Source organism: Gorilla gorilla, chromosome 12, assembly GCF_029281585.2.
Source record: "Gorilla gorilla gorilla isolate KB3781 chromosome 12, NHGRI_mGorGor1-v2.1_pri, whole genome shotgun sequence".
Lineage (NCBI taxonomy): Eukaryota > Metazoa > Chordata > Mammalia > Primates > Hominidae > Gorilla > Gorilla gorilla.
In genome coordinates, this window is record NC_073236.2 from 30,252,063 (window position 1) to 30,267,590 (window position 15,528).

Sequence of the window (15,528 nt, forward strand, 5' to 3'; positions counted from 1 at the left end):
GCCTGGCCCGAGCGCAGGCTGGGGACCCTGAAGAGGAGGAACGCAGGAAACCGGAGCAAACTCCACCAAGAGCTGACAACGGCACCCCGCCTGGCCCCACGAAGTCAGATGCCCAGAGCCGACACCCTGCCTGGCCCCATGAAGCCAGGTGCCCAGAGCCGACATTCCGCCTGGCCCCGCGAATCCGGGTGCCCAGAGCCGACACCCCGCCTGGCTCTGTGAAGCTGGGTCCCCAGAGCCTTTGGACTCCCCAGGGACCCCGCCGCACCCTTCAAACTTGGGCGTTGGGGTGAGTGCTGCCCCGCCCATCCTAGGTCCTGCAGCCGACAGGGCATGGGGAGGAGGAGGGAGGGGGTGCCCTGCCCTGGACAGTTGGGTGCCCCCGCCCACATACCTGCCTTCTGGGCTGGCTTGGGGGGATGGGGGGATGTGGCTGCTCTGCCACCCAGCAGGCGCTTGATCAGTCCCTCCTCTGCCCCAAGGTCCCAGCAACCCTGCCCCCACAGCTGTCTTGATGGCAAATGAAGCAGCCAGGAGACCCCAGAGACATCAAGTAGGGTCCTCTCAGGGCTCCAAGGCCACAGGAGAAGGGAGCTGTGCCACCTGGAGCTGGGGTCACATCCCAGGACGGCTGCCATGTGACCACACTTCCTTCCCCCGGGCTGTCGTGAGGGCTGTGTTCAGATGTTTGTAAAAGGTGTGGCACGGCACCTGCCCACACATGCCGCAGCCATCACTGCTGGCCAGCACCGCGTCCTCCCCACCTCCTCGGTCATCTTTCAGGGGAAGCTGGAGCTGCCAGTGTGTGGGTGCCGCCCTGAGGCCATGTGCAGCATCCTGGGGCCAACATCCACCCCTGCACCCCCACAGCAGCAGGAGGGCCCCCGGGGACCAGCCCAGTGTCACTGGCAGAGCGATGCGGCCGCCACCCGTGGAGAAGCCCCTGCTGCGAGTCACGGGGGCGCTGCCCTCCCGGCCAGGGGTGAATGAAGCCCTGGCGGCCGCGTGAATGGGCCACTGGGCTGGCTGCACCCGGCTGGACACTCCCGCTGGCGTCACCTCACAGGAATCCCGCCTGCTCCGGGGCCTCTGCCCATTGCCCAAAGAAAGGTACGCAGGAGGGAAGGCGCCGGGGCGGGCAGGAGTCGGGGGGAAGGGAAATCTCGGCATTAGAACCCCCGCTGCCTGCTGCCCAGTCACTCTCTGCCTTCACGGAACACAGGCTGTAGATTCCAGGGACACGGAACTTGGGCCAGCCCCGACACGTGGCGACGCTGCCGGCCCCTTGGCAGCCACCCTGGGCACACGAGGGCGAGCGGCACCTTGTGCTGTGGATGCTTCCTTCCACATAGTGTCCCCAAACCGGGTCACGGGACAGCGCCATTCCTACTTTAGCAAAAAGGACACTGAGGCCCAGAGAGGGCACGCCACCTGTCCACCATCACACAGCCACGAGGTGGACTCAAGTCCAAGTCCCCTGGCCCCCTGAGCACCTCCTGGCCCGACAGAGCTTCCAGTCCTGCTGTGGGTGAGGGGTGCTCCTGATCAGAAGTGGAGGTGGGGCATGGAGGGGAGGCCAATGCCTGCTGCGATGCCATCCAGGAGGATGCCCCGAGAGGCTCATGAGGGCTGTGATGGGGTGGGGCCCCCAAGCTGGGTAGGGTGGGCAGAAGAGAGCCCGCACCAGGCCCTGGGGGCAGGCAAGGAGAAGGCCGTCATGCTGTCTGCTGGCTGGCTCACTCAGTGCCAGGCAGTCGCTCCCTGTCCCCGTGGTCCACCCCTCCCTGTGAAGGGCTCAGCGGGCCCAGCCCCAGCTCTCACGAAAGGCCAGGCTCTCTAATCCTGAGCTTACAGACAGCTGGCAGTGGCCGCAGGACAATGAGTCCCCCGACTATAAAAAACCACATTACGGAAGGAGTGGAGCCGGCCCCGCATTCCATGGGGCGTCTGCAGAGCGTCACTCACCCTGAAGACACGGTCAACCGGGCAAGGCCTGGAGCACAGCCCACCGCCAGCCTCGGGCTCCCACGTGCCCACGCGACACCCTTGCCAGCCACCCCCATCATCCATGCCAGCAGAGCTGACATCAGTGGCCCTGGAGGAAGATGCCCATCTCCAATGCTGGTCTGCCAAGGTCTTGGGCCATGGCCTCCCAGGACACCACACGACTAGGCTCTCGCTGGGCCTCCCTGGGTTCATGCTCCACCCCTGCCCGCAGCCTCCCCGCTCCCACCCAGCCCCCACAGTCTTGGGAATGCGCAAAGCTCCCTCTGCACACCAGGTCTGCCTGCCATCTCCACTCAGGAGGCTGCCGTCCCCACCCTCCACACCCCTACATCTCCACTCAGGAGGCTGCCACCCCCACCCTCCACACCCCTACATCTCCACTCAGGAGGCTGCCACCCCCACCCTCCACACCCCTGGCCACCTAGAACACCCCGGACCTTTCCAGACTCAGGCCACATAACGACACCTTTCATGATGCTTTTCTTGGCCTCTGGCCCCCTTCAGTCCCCTGACCCCGACAGCCCCTCTGTGGTGCGCTCACGGATGCCTCCTCTGGGGCAGAGCCCCACCTGCTGCTGTCCCGGCCGCCAGGCTGAGCACCTTGCCAGCAGGGAGCCCAAGCCGTCTGTGGTCTCAGTGTCCACCCAAGCGCCCATAACCAGGAGACCCCCAGTGCTCAGCCTTGGGTGGAAAGACATAGGTGAGAGGCTGCTGACCGCCCCCCTGCCCCTTCCCCAAGACAGGGTGCGCATGTTTCCTGTTTGCCTGTGTGTTTGGGGAAAGGGGGGAGAACAGGGCCTGCCCCATTTTGCGGTACCACACAGGTGTGACTGCAGCAAAGCCGGCCACTCTGTTTCCCCTATCCCTGCCCTCGGAGGCTGCTCCTTCTCCAGAGGCTGGTCCACTCCCTCCCCGGAATCAAAGCCAGCCAGTGATGGCTCTGGCATAAAGTGGCACGAGGGATGCTCTCCCAGCCCTGCCCCAAGACCATCAGAGGCCTGGCAGCTTCTGCTTCTGCCCTCTTGGAACCTATTGAGAAGCCCAAGGTGTCCTATCGGAGGGTGAGGTTCCTGGAGGGAAACTGAGGCAACCCAGCCAACAGCCGGCACAGCGCTTTCCTGGGCCTTTGGGCCCCACCATAGCCAAATGCCACTGCCCGAGGGACCCCAGGCAGCACCTCATGGGGCAGAGATGAGCTGTCCTCACTGAGCCCCGTCCAGATCCCTGGCCCACAGAATTGCCAGCCAGGGAACAGCCACCAGCCGCTAGGTGTGGCAAGGTAAATAGGAGTTAGCTCAGCTGTTAGAGCGTAAGGGGTGGAGTGGGGTGAAAAGGGCACGTCAGACATCTTTGAGCACAAACGGGTGTCCCAAAGGGCTGTGTAGGAGCCCTGTTGGGGGGGATAGGAGGCATGAGGGTAAGAGGAAAGAGCATGGGAGACGCAGAGAAGCAGGACAGAGTCAGCACAACACAAGCAGAAGGCCAGGACCTGCGGGGCTCAGGGCGGCGCCAACTCTGGACAGAGGCTGGGGTTGCTGAGCGGCGGGCAAACCTCACCCACGTTACAGACGCACCTGCTTCCTGAGAAACACGTCTCCAGTGAAAAAGCTGTTGCACTAACTCCAGGACTCACCGGATTGAGAAAGAAAATGCTCCTCCACGCAGACATTTAATGAGCCAATTAGATCTAAGATGGTTTCCATCTGAATATTCTTGAGTGCCCTCGTGGCTTCCACGCAGACATTCAATGAGCCAATTAGATCTAGGACGGTTTCCGTTTGAATAATCTTGAGTGCCCTCGTGGCTGCCCCTTGATGTCAGAATCTTAAGTGCTCATAATCCCAGCTCCTCAGAGAACAAACATCGGGGTGACCAGGGTGTCCTGCATGGCTCATGCCAGATAGGCGTGGGCAGGACTGAGAAGTCTTGATAACATGACCCTCAGCCCTCTCCATCCCCCAAGGTGGCAGCTTCTTGTACACTTGGGAGTGGCCCCACCTGGTGGGTCTCGGGCGGAGGAAGGCCTGGAGCCTGGCAGTGGGTGTTGGCTCCCACCCCTCCTCTGCCCTCCTGAAGCAGCCCCAGTCCAGGGGCACCACTCTAGAAGGCCCCCCTTCCCGGGCCGGCCCTCCTTCCCTTTTCCATCACCACCTTGTTAACATTCCTGCAATCCACAGGGTTCCCATCCCCCAACCAGTCAGCTGCTGCCTGGGGCAGCCTCGCCCTCCATCTTCTGGACCTCAACCAGAACCTTCTCTGGCCCCTGCCAGCCTCTTCCTCCAAGCTCATCTGCACCCCGGGGTCAACATTAGCATATAAAACACTCCCCCTGCTCAAGCACCTTCAATGGCTCCCTGCTGCTCCGAGACAATGGTGCAAACACTGGTCCAATTAGCCAGCTCTCTACAACCCAGCCCTGTCTCCTCCTCCTCCTCTACCCTCACGCCTCCTATCCCCACCTAACAGGGCTCCTACACAGCCCTTCGGGACACCCATTCGTGCTCAAAGATGTCTGAAGTGCCCTTTTCACCCCCCTCCACCCCTTACCCTCTGACAGCTGAGCTAACTCCTATTCACCCTGCAGAAGTCCCCTGAGGCTCACCCCTCCAGAGAGCTTCCCCCCAGTGCCCCAGCCTGGGGTCTGTGCCCCTCCTGGCTCCCCTCGCACCCTCTGAGGACTGAAAATGCCTCATTCAGTCTCACGCAGCCTCTGAGGCCGAACCATCTGATCCCTAGGCCCAGCGCCCGGCAATGAGAAACCGCTGAAGGCGCTCCCTGCTGCCTGACAGAGGCCAGGGTTCCAGCCAGCTCTGTCCAGGCTGCCCCCGCAGGCTGCAGTGGCCAAAGGTGGCCGGCAGGGGGCTCTCCAGAGCTGGGCAGATGCCGCGTTCATGTAGCAAGAGCCTCCCTAGTTCAGGTTTTCATTCTTTACTCTTTTTTTTTGAGACAGAGCCTGGCTCTGTTGCCTTGGTTGGACTGCAATGGCGGGATCTCAGCTCACTGCAACCTCCAACTCCCAGGTTCAAGTGATTTTCCCACCTCAGCCTCTGGAGTAGCTGGGATTACAGGCACCTGCCACCACACCTGCCTAATTTTTGTATTTTTAGTAGAGATAGGGTTTCACCATGTTGACCAGGCTGGTCTCGAACTCCTGACCTCAGGTGATCCTCCCACCTCCGCCTCCCAAAGTGCTGGGATTACAGGCATGAGCCACTGTGACTGGCCACATTCTTAATCATTTTTAAAAGTCAAAATGAGTTTCAAATGCTCCCGGTGGCCCCCAGAGGCTGGGCGAAGAGGCAGATATGGTCCTTGGACTAGACCCAGCTGGAGAGAGCAGGTAAGGGGGGAAAAAGGGGGCACCTCCAAAAGTTTCCATTCACCCTCAAGGCCCAGCTCAAACGTCCCCCTGCGCCTCCAAAGCCCTCCCTTCCTAGGCTCTGGGTGGGCTCACCCTCTCTGGGGCCCACCACTGTCTGTGCTGCAAGCTGAGCCTGTCCCAGGGCGAGTGGCCCTCTCTGCATCACTCTCCACCACGCACAGTCCGTCCCCGAAGGCGGGGCCCAGTCACTTGCCCGTGTGTGAGGCTGGAGCCCGCAGCCCTGAGCTGTCCACAGACCATAGCCTGCCATGTGCCAAGTGCGCTCGAGCCAAGCTCCAGGAGTCCACACTACAGGCCCGTGACCAACAGAGATGGGGAATTGGGCCACACTGGGGACCCGGGGGTTGCTGTCACCAAGCCACCTCCTGTCCCATTCTGAACAGGCAGCTGTCCACAGACCTCCGCTCCCCAGGCACCAAGACCAGCCAGGCCTGTCTCCACCCGACCCCACCAGGGCCCCCGTGATGCACACCCACGCCCAGCGTCTCAGGATGAGTGAGGCGCAGCCATCGCCTTGGGCCAGGGTCACCCTTTCTGCTCTCTGCAGAGCTGGCTGTGGTGGGGCCAAGTGAGGCGATTCTGGGGATCGGGGGCCAGGCTAGGACCTGTCCCTGGGGAAGGAGGGAATGTGAATTTCCTACACCCAAGAACTTCCAGGGCCTTCCCACGACTCCAGCCCAGCTGTGACCTCCAGACTGAATGTGACGACACCCACAGACTTATTGGGATTCAGATTCTGGATATTTCTCCATCCCAGTGGCCCCGGTTGTTGGTCAAATGGTGGCCCACAAAATGTGTTCACATACCAGGGCCTGTGAACAGGAGCCTCTGCAGATGGAATTGATGGTCTCGGGATGGGGTCACCCTGGGTCATCCAGGTGGGCCCTAAGTCCACAGACTGCAAGACTGAAGAGGAGGCCCATGCAGGAGCCAGCAGGCGCAGGGACTGGAGTGGCACAGCCACGAGCCGAGGCCGCCAGGGCCACTAGCGGCTGGAAGGGGCAGGAAGGACCTTCCCATGGGTCCTCCCCAAGAGCTTTTGGAAAAAGCCAACCCTGAGGACCCCTTGATTTGGGACTTCTGGCCTCCAGGCTGCAGAAGGAACCTGTTCTGGACACTTGGCCCTCTCTTGGGGGTCATCTGCTACAGAAGCCCCAGGAAGCTGATGCCGCTGCCCCTGGACCACCCGAGTTGCCGGCTCCCTCCCGCCAGAGGCCCCAGGCTGCCCACACATGCCGCAGACGCCCCGTCCCTCCAGCCACACGGCCTGCACTCAGTGCTGCGTTGAGAACACCATCGCGTGGCGGAGTCTAAGACCCAGCCTAAACCACCCAGGGTGGTGGCCACGCCTGTCTCCAGGAGGATACAGCCCAGCAGGGCCTGCCGGGGACAGGGATGGGTGGCTCGGCCAAGCCTTCCAGCCTGGCCTCCAGAACCCACCTGCCCTACGGGGTGTGCAGCCATCGGTGACCGAATTCCCAGAGCCCTTCCTCTCTCAGGCCAGGGTACCACCGGGGACGAGAACATTCAGCACTGAGCTGCAAAGGCAGGTTCTGTGGGGCCAGCCCCTGTTTGCAGGTTCTGTGGGGCCAGCCCAGTTTGCAGGCTTGTGGGTTCTGTGGGGCCAGCCCGGTTTGCAGGTTTGCAGGTTCTGTGGGGCCAGCCCAGTTTGCGGGCTTGTGGGTTCTGTGGGGCCAGCCCCCATTTGCAGGTTCTGTGGGGCCAGCCTGGTTTGCAGGTTTGCAGGTGGGGCTGCTCTAACAGCTTGCCCCGGAGAGGCAGCAGTGACACAGACGGCCCCACAAGAGTGCCCCCGGCTTTTGAGCAGCCCAGGAAAACGGCACAGTAGCCTCGCCCTGGGGAGAAGCACAGCCCCAGGTGTGGGATTGTTTACCAGCGGAAAAGGGGCCACCCACACCTCGGCAGGGATGTGAACCTCCACGGCCTCAGAGGAAAAACATCCAGTGTCCCCATTCCATTATGGCCCAGACAAAATAAGCAGGTCTCCAAGGAAACGGGTCCTCCTGCTGTGCCCCGGCTTAGAGGGTGAGCACGCGGCGCCACCCCGGCCGGCTGCCTGCCCGTGCCAAGGAATTCCACAGACAGAAAGGAAGGTATGGGTCCCCCTCCTCCAGGCACCCCCAAACCTAGCACACAACAGACAGGACAGGCTGCCCGTGCCAGGACAACTACAGCCTGCAGCTCTGGCTTCCCACACGACAAAGGACAGGGACGCTGGGCCCACCCACTGTGCCCAGCCACCGCCAACCCACTCCCCAGTGGCTCCCGAAGCCCCAGTACTGAACCTCTGGCCTGCCGCAGGGAGGGCCTGGGGGCAGATGGGACCCCGACAGGTGTCCTAGCTCTCCCGGGAACCACCCCCCACCCCACCCCGCTGCACCAGCTCACAGCTGGCGTAGGCCGCAGCCTTGCCCATCCATACTGGCTCTCCAATCCCAGAGGGGCCAAGGCCCTTTGGACTCTGGCTATGGCCCCTGCCAGCCCCAAGGGCCGAGACTCCGGGCCAGCTCTGCCCCACGTGCCTCCTGCAGCTGGCTGTGTATGCCCCCAGTCCGTGGAGCCTAAGCCTCACTGCCCTGTTCCCCTTTCAAGGGTTAGATGTCGTCTCCTCAAAGGCCCCAGCAGGGCTGGCTCCTGCCACAAGGCCCACTGGGTTTGCTCCCAGCGCCCAGCGCAGAAGGTGGCAGAACATGGCACCCAGACGGGCTTGCGCCCGTGCCCCAGCTGGCCTTTGCAGGATGAGGTCCCAGGCGGCCAGTGTGGCCCGTGTCCTTGCCTGCGTTTCCTCCACCCAGACACATCCAGGCTCCACCAGAGCCCCCACCAGTGTGAGCCAAGTGCAGTCCCTCAGTCCTCTCAGCCCCAAACCAGGCCCACAGGAGGTCCCTCTGCCCGCCTTCAGCCCGGCCAATGAGCAGCTGCCCCTCCAGAGAGAAGAGAGGAGGCGTCACACCCTCCGCGGGGACTGCAGGTCCACAGGGCAACCTGGCGCATCTGCACCCAACATGGAAGAAAGTGGAGGGGGTTGCTGGAACAACCTGCTCCTGCAGCAGCCCCGGCGGGCACCTCAGACTCTCTGGGGAGGGCCGGGTGCCTTCCTGCTCCCATTTCCCTCACTCCCCTGGCTGAGGACAGCTCTCAGGCCTTCACAGGCCCAGAGGACTCAGGCCATCCCCACCCACGGCCTGGCCACCTCACTGGGGACATTAGGGCCGCTCTGGGCGGCCCACAGGTGGGGTGGCTGGCATGTCCACCAGGAATTCTTGGTCCAGGAATGTGTTTCTGCGGTGCTTATGCAAGAGCTCACACTCCCCACTGCTAAATGCGTTTGTTCTTTGTTTTTTCCTTTCCATGAAATCTGGATATGAGCGGCTCTGAGGCTATGTGGCCTCAGGCCCCGCCTCGTATCCCTGAACTCTCTCCCTCCAGTGAGGAAGAGCAGAGGTAGCCAAGGCCCAGCCTCGACACTCCACCCTGAGGTTCCTGCAGGCAGAGGACCTCGGACATCGAGCATGGGGAGACTCCGTCCACCTGCCGGCGCATTCTGGAAATGCCAGCAGGCCAGCCTGCAAGTGGGGTCGGCCGGCCCGAAGCCAGCAGTTCTCGGGGGAAGTGGGGGGTGCTGCTGCTGCCCAGTGACCCCACACATCCGTACTTACAGTACCCACACCTGGTCCCACCTTCAAAGATGAATCCGCTTGGCACGGCCCCGTAGCGCTGGAGGTCGGACAGCTTCCACTGCCCCGTGACAGCCAGGGGGATGTCCCTGGCCAAGACGAGGACATCATTGCAGAGGTGCAGGGTAGCCGGGCCGCTCTCCAACTTGGTGCCTGGAGCCACTGTCACATGGAACCTATGCACTGCGGGCAGGCGGGGCGAGAGGGCATCATGGGTGGGCAGTGTGAGAGGACATCATGGGCGGGTGGGGTGAGAGGGCATCACGGTCAGGCTGGGCGAGAGGGCATCATGGGCAGGCGGGGTGAGAGGGCATCATGGGCAGGCGGGGTGAGAGGGCATCATGGGCAGGCGGGGTGAGAGGGCATCACGGGCGGGTGAGGTGAAAGGGCATCACGGGCAGGTGGGGTGAGAGGGCATCATGGCCAGGTGGGGCGAGAGGGCATCATGGGCAGGTGGGGCGAGAGGGCATCATGAGAGGAGGCAACAGGGGCCACTGTGGACAGGTGGGGTGAGAAGGCATCTCAGGAGGAGGCAGCAGGGGCAGGGGCCAGGCTGGGGCAGGTGGGGGCAGCCGCCCAGGTGTCAGCCGGGGAGGCAGCGACGGCAGGATGAGCAAATGGCACTCCTCACAGCCACGAGGGGGACTGGTGGCTGCACTTCTCTCCTTGCCATCCTCCCAGGAACTATCTTTGTTCAGGGGCAAGGAAGTCTCAGAGGGGCCTGACCTCGGACCTCCACCTCCCTCCCCTCCACCACGGAGGTGCTAGGGAGGACAGGGCAGCTGAGTGCCCTGGCTGGGCTCCCACCCCCAGCACCTCCTCTCCAGGAAGGCTCTCTCTCCACAGCTGTGTGGCTCCATCACAGAAGGGGAAACTGAGGCTCAGGGAACCCCCAGCCTCCAGTTCGGGTGTGGAGAGTCTGGAGTCTGCATCGAGGCCCCAGCCTGGCCACGGGAACCTCAGGGCACCACCGGCCCTCTCTCCATCCAGGTGGCCATTCACCCGAACCCTGAGCACCCCCATGGTCCTGTCCACTGGCTCTGCCCAGGCCCCTGCCCCTGAAAGCCTCAGAGACGACAGTGGTCCTGAATGCTGTCCCCGCCTCCCCTGTCTTCCCAGGTCAGCACGCCAGGCAGACAGCAGCCTCCCCACCAGGGGCCCCACCTGCTCCATCTCCAACCCCCAGAGCCAAAGGGACCCCTGTTCCCATCCCACCTCCCCCTTCTCTGCCTCCTCCACCTGCTCCAAGCTGTGGCCTCAGGCGCATCCTTGTCAGGCCACGTTCTATCAAGATGAAACTGCCTGGGCGGTGCCCAGCAGCCTCTGTGCCATGGCCCTGCGCCAGCGGATGAAGGAAGCAGACCCATGCCGCTGAGCCAGGCTGGAGGGAACCCCCAACGGGAGAACTTTCTGGAAAGATGCAGTTCTTCCCTCCTAATGTCTCCTTCCCCTGCGCCCTCCTGCAGAGCCAACCGCACCTCCGCCCACTAAGCTCCCAGCTTCTCTTTCCCCACTCAATGGAGCAGGAGGGGCTGCTGCCTTGGGGCCAAGACTGGGGGAGCGGGACACTCACCTCCAAGGCCAAAGAACTCAGCCATCAAGGGCCAGGATATTTTAATCAGTATTTTAAAAAGTAAAGTTATGCAGAGTCCATGCTGATCAAAATAGCAAGTTTTTTTGTGTTTGTTTTTTTGAGACAGGGTCTCACTCTGTCGCCCAGGCTGGAGGGCAGTGGCACAACCTCAGGTCACCGCAACTTCCACCTCCCAGCTCTTTTTTTTTTTTTTTGAGATGGAGTCTTACTCTGTTGCCCAGGCTGGAGTGCAATGACGCGATCTCAGCTCATTGCAACCTCTGCCTCCCATGTTCAAGCGATTCTCTTGTCTCAGCCTCCTGAGTAGCTGGGATTACATGTGCCCACCACCACACCAGGCTAATTTTTCTATTTTTAGTAGAGACGGGGTTTCACTATGTTGGCCAGGCTGGTCTTGAACTCCTGACCTCAGGTGATCTGCCCGCCTTGGCCTCCCAAAGCACAAGGTTTACAGGCATGAGCCACTGCACCTGGCCATCATTTTTGTATTTTTAGTAGAGACGAGGTTTCGCCACGTTGCCCAGGGTGGTCTGGTCTCTATCTCCTGGGCTCAGGTGATCCACCCACCTCAGCCACCCGAAGCACTGGAATTACAGGTATGAGCCACCGCGCCCAGCCTAAAATAGCAAGTTTTTAAAGCGAGGGCAGCTGGGGCTGCTGGGATTATTGGGTGGGTGCCAGGGTAGGACCAGGACTCAACTCAGTGGACATTCTACTGTTTTGCTCATTATGGGGTTTTGGCACTGATTTTGGTTTCTTAGGAGATGCAGGATTATGCTTGCTCTGCCGCTGAGTGCCCAGGGCCCCATCACCACCCACCTCTGCTCACAGCCCCAGGGCAGCTCAGCCCCCAGAGGCCCCCAGGCACCCATTCGAAGCCCCTGCAGGGCTGGGACTGACATTCCACCTCTTCCTGGGCCGGTTCCGCAGGGGAGCACTCCCTTCCCCTCCCTCTCCCCTCCTTCTATTCCCTCCCTCCCTCCCATCCTGTTTTGGGGGGAAGCTGGGGTGGGACCGCCCAGCCTGGGGCTCTCCTTCCTACCCAGGCTCTGGGCTCCACTGTCCAGTGTAGGAAGCAAAGGGCAGGGCTTTGGGAAGCCACGTCCCTCCAAAGGCCACCAGCTTGGGTTAAAGGCTCCAGTTGTAACTAACAGTCAGGCTAGGGAGCTCTAAAGACACCATAGCCCAGCAGACTCCCCCTCCCAAACCCTCGTGGGCACCCCCAGGCTGGAGCTCAGTCCACCCTAAGGCACCCATGAATGTCCCATCTTCCTGCACGGTTCCCTGGAGCCACTCCCACCTCCGCAGCCCATGTTGGTGAGGGGCCCCGGCACACCTGAACAGGGAGCCCCCGCCCGGCCCCGGCCCCTGTCACTCACCCTCACCGAGCGCATAGCGGATCCGGGCATCCCACGCACACATGGCCTCGTGGCTGTCAAAGCCCAGCATGATGGCCTGGGACAGGCAGACAATGGCCAGCGTGTGGGCCAGGCCCTCGTAGGGCAGGCCGGGCTCCAGCCCGCAGATGTCCTCTAGCGTCAGGCTGCTGCGCTCCCACAGGCCCTTGGTATGCTCCGACTTGTCCTTGTAGACCAGCATCAGCAGGCAGTCTGCAAGGAGCGCGGCCATCAGGGACGCCAGCCAACACCGCCTGCCCGCACCCTTGGCGTCCCCGGGGAGGCCGTGACAGTGCAGAGACCCGGGCTGGGGTCATGACCTCAAGCCAGCCACTCAGCCATGCCAAGGCTTCGACTCCCGGCATACAAAATGGGGCGATCCCCTCCCCTTGCAAGACCCACGGGCTGCAAGAGCAGAAATGAACTCAGAATATTCATGTCTGTGCCCGGCCCCCGACGCTGGCTCCCATGACTCGGTTCTGGACCTTCACCTGCGGATTTGCCCTGTCCCAGGCCCTGGAGCGCCCTGGGCCACACTGAGGGCTGCAGGATCTGTGGTCAGGGGCTTGGGGGCCCAGCGTGGGGCCTGCCCGGTGGCTGTGGCCTCCTGCCCTGGTTCTGCCAGCCCGCTCCTATCCTGCCGCCCTGCCAGCCACACCTGTGCCCACTCCCTGCTGCCTCGAGACCCACCGCCCCTCCTGGTTCCTTTAGTTCTCAGGGTGTGGCTGAGCTTCAGCCCCAGGGAGTAGGGGAGGTCAATGGGCCTTGGGTCCCATCCCCATCCACCCGGCCACTGCCCAGCTCAGCAGGCCCTAGTCTCTTCCTCGGCTGCTGGGGACCTGCCTGCGTTCTGCCTCCCGGACCCTCCAGGGCAACTCGGGTCCCCGTCCCCACCCCCACCTTCCCATTTTCCAACATCACTGTCACCACAAGCAACCGGCTGGTGCCATCCACTCCACCAGGTGCAGCTGAAACCTGGCACAGCACAGTCCCTGTGTGGCCTTGGGTGAACCACCTGGCCCGGGGACACTCCTGTGAATGGCGGGGGCAGCAGGTCTGCCTGAGAGAGCAGAGAGGATGGCGCAGGAAGACTCCCGGCCCTCCCGCCATGGCTCCAGGCTTGACAACCAGGCCTCCTCCCACCTAGGCCCCGGCAGCTGGGCTCCAGGATACCCGGCTTCGGCGAGGGTGTAGGTTTTGGGACCTCATACAAACACCCCAAATCCCTGTGAGCATGCAGGAGGGGATGGGGGAGAATGTCCCCGAAGAGGATTGCAGAATGACATGTCATCTGAAGCTCTGAAAAGCAGGTGCTCACTTCACACAGGCCCTGCAAAGCCACGTGAGAACCAAAATCCCAAATGAATTTGACGCAGACACTCATTTTTGCAATGGAGTCCAGAGCAGACATGGTGCTCAGCTTCCCTCCCCAGCCGTGCCCACCTCCCCGGGCCACATGGCCACAGCCCGCAGAGCCAGGGTGTCTGTGTGACCACAGGGGCCAGCGGTCAGCAAGCTTCCTCTGCAAGGGGCCAGAGGGCAAGCATGCAGCTTTCAGGGCCACACAGGCTCTGCGGCCACTGCTCAGCACCGCCACCCTTGCTGCGTGAAAGCAGCCTCAGACCATGTGTAGACCCGTGGGCGCAGCTGCATGCCGGGAAACTTGATTCACAAAAGCAAGGCGCGGTGTGGGCGCGGCGACAGGGCGTTCACTTCCCATTGGAGGATCTGTCCGCAGTGTCTGAAACGTTTACAGCTAGAAAAAAGCTAGGCATTCCCAATTTGAGAAAGAAGCCCCCTCATTCCCGCACCTACAGAACTCTGCCTGCCCAGCTGAGGCTTTCCAGACAATCTACTGGCCCCCTCTGGAAACTCCAAGGCAGGAAGCAGGACGCCCGGCCCCAAGAGAGAAATCAAACACAGCGGCGTAATCGGAATTCGCTGTAACAGCAATGTCCCCCAAATGCAAAGTCCCCCAAATGCAATGTCCCCCAAATGCGTCACCAGAGCACCCAAGAAATGACGGTGTGTGGGAACAGCATGAACACGGTTGGCTCCGCGCAGGATGGGGGCCCCAGGGCCGCTTGAGCCGGAGGACAGCCCACAGTGTCCACCCTCTGCAGTTGAAGTATGTTGTGAGATCGCTGCAGGGGCCCGGGCCACCTCTGCCTCGGGGGACCCTAAAAAGCTGAGCCACACCCATGTGGAAACTTCCACTGAGGATAATCACGCACCACACAGACCACCCCTTCACTCCCTTCCCCTAAGGGGCAAGGCCCCTGGGAATCCCTGCTCTGACCTCCCAGCTGCATGGCCTTGGGATCTTGGCCTCAGTTTCCTCATCTGTGACCTGGGGACAGTGGCACCCCCACCTGCAGCAATGCCGTAAGGACCATCTGCAGGAAGGTGTGGAGGCCCTGTGTGCAGCAAGCACTCAGTACATGCTTGCATATTCAGGTACACATCTGTCTGCATTACCAGCTGTAAGGCCAGACCGGCTTCCCTGCAATCTGGCTGCCCACGCACAGAGGGACCAGGTGACCCATGGCTCACCCTCAGTGCTCAGCAAGGGGCACACACTGGCCAACCATCCACCACCTTCCACCTCGAGGGCCTCAGTTTCCTCGGAGCCTTGGTGGGCTGATCACCCAGAAGTCAGGCAGGGACCTTTCCTCCCCTGTGGCTCTGCTCTGTGGTGGTGGCACCTTGGCCACACCCTGGCAGACAGCTCCGGCACCTGATGACAACCAGTTCCTTCCATTGCCCCCAACAAGCACCTCCTTTGTTCAACAAGTTACATTCCCAATAATACAGTCAGGACTGGGGTCAGGAGCTTGCCTGTAAAGAGCCCGACGTCACCCTTTTGGCTTGATTGAGCTTTAAGTCTCCTTTACCATACTTAGCTGGAAAGCAGCCACAGATGACACGTGTGGGAATGGCTGCGAGCCAATAAAACTTTATTTACAAAAACAGGTTCCGGCAGGATTTGGCCCAGAGACCACAGTGAGCTGACTCCTGGCCAGGAGTTGAATTTGCCACAACGGCTTCTCACACCTTCTACAAGCCAGCCAGCCCCACCCTAGACGTCTACCCCTGCAAGGCTGGTGGTGGCGCGCATGCTGAACCCATGCTCGACCCTCAGACCTTTTTCTGATTCACGGACGCCACCCCTCAGCCTGATTTTTCTGGACTCTGTCTACAAATGCAGACTCACACCCTGCACCTTGGGAACGCCTGAGAATCCAGGAGCACTTACGTGGAGGGGCTGAGCGTGGCCCCCAGCAAGACGTGTCCACTCCCGACCCCGGAACCTGTATGTCCTTATTTGGGAACAGGGTTTCTGCATATGTAATCGAGTTCACGATCCTGGATTATCTGAACGCAGCAGCAAGTGTCCTTGTAAGGGGCAGAACAGGAGGCGCAGACACAGGGAAGGTCACCTGAATGGGG

General features: G+C 61.6%; 1 long non-coding RNA gene and 1 pseudogene across 1 annotated transcript; one reads left to right on the forward strand and one right to left on the reverse strand.

The window, feature by feature from the left end:
* Window positions 1–15,528, reverse strand: part of LOC129523573 (protein Dok-7-like) — a 30,785-nt pseudogene that overhangs the window by 8,202 nt on the left and 7,055 nt on the right.
* LOC134756760 (uncharacterized) lies at window positions 298–10,849 on the forward strand. Its single transcript, XR_010129862.1, has 3 exons — window positions 298–5,347; window positions 5,773–10,077; window positions 10,207–10,849. It is a non-coding gene; the product is annotated as an uncharacterized lncRNA (long non-coding RNA).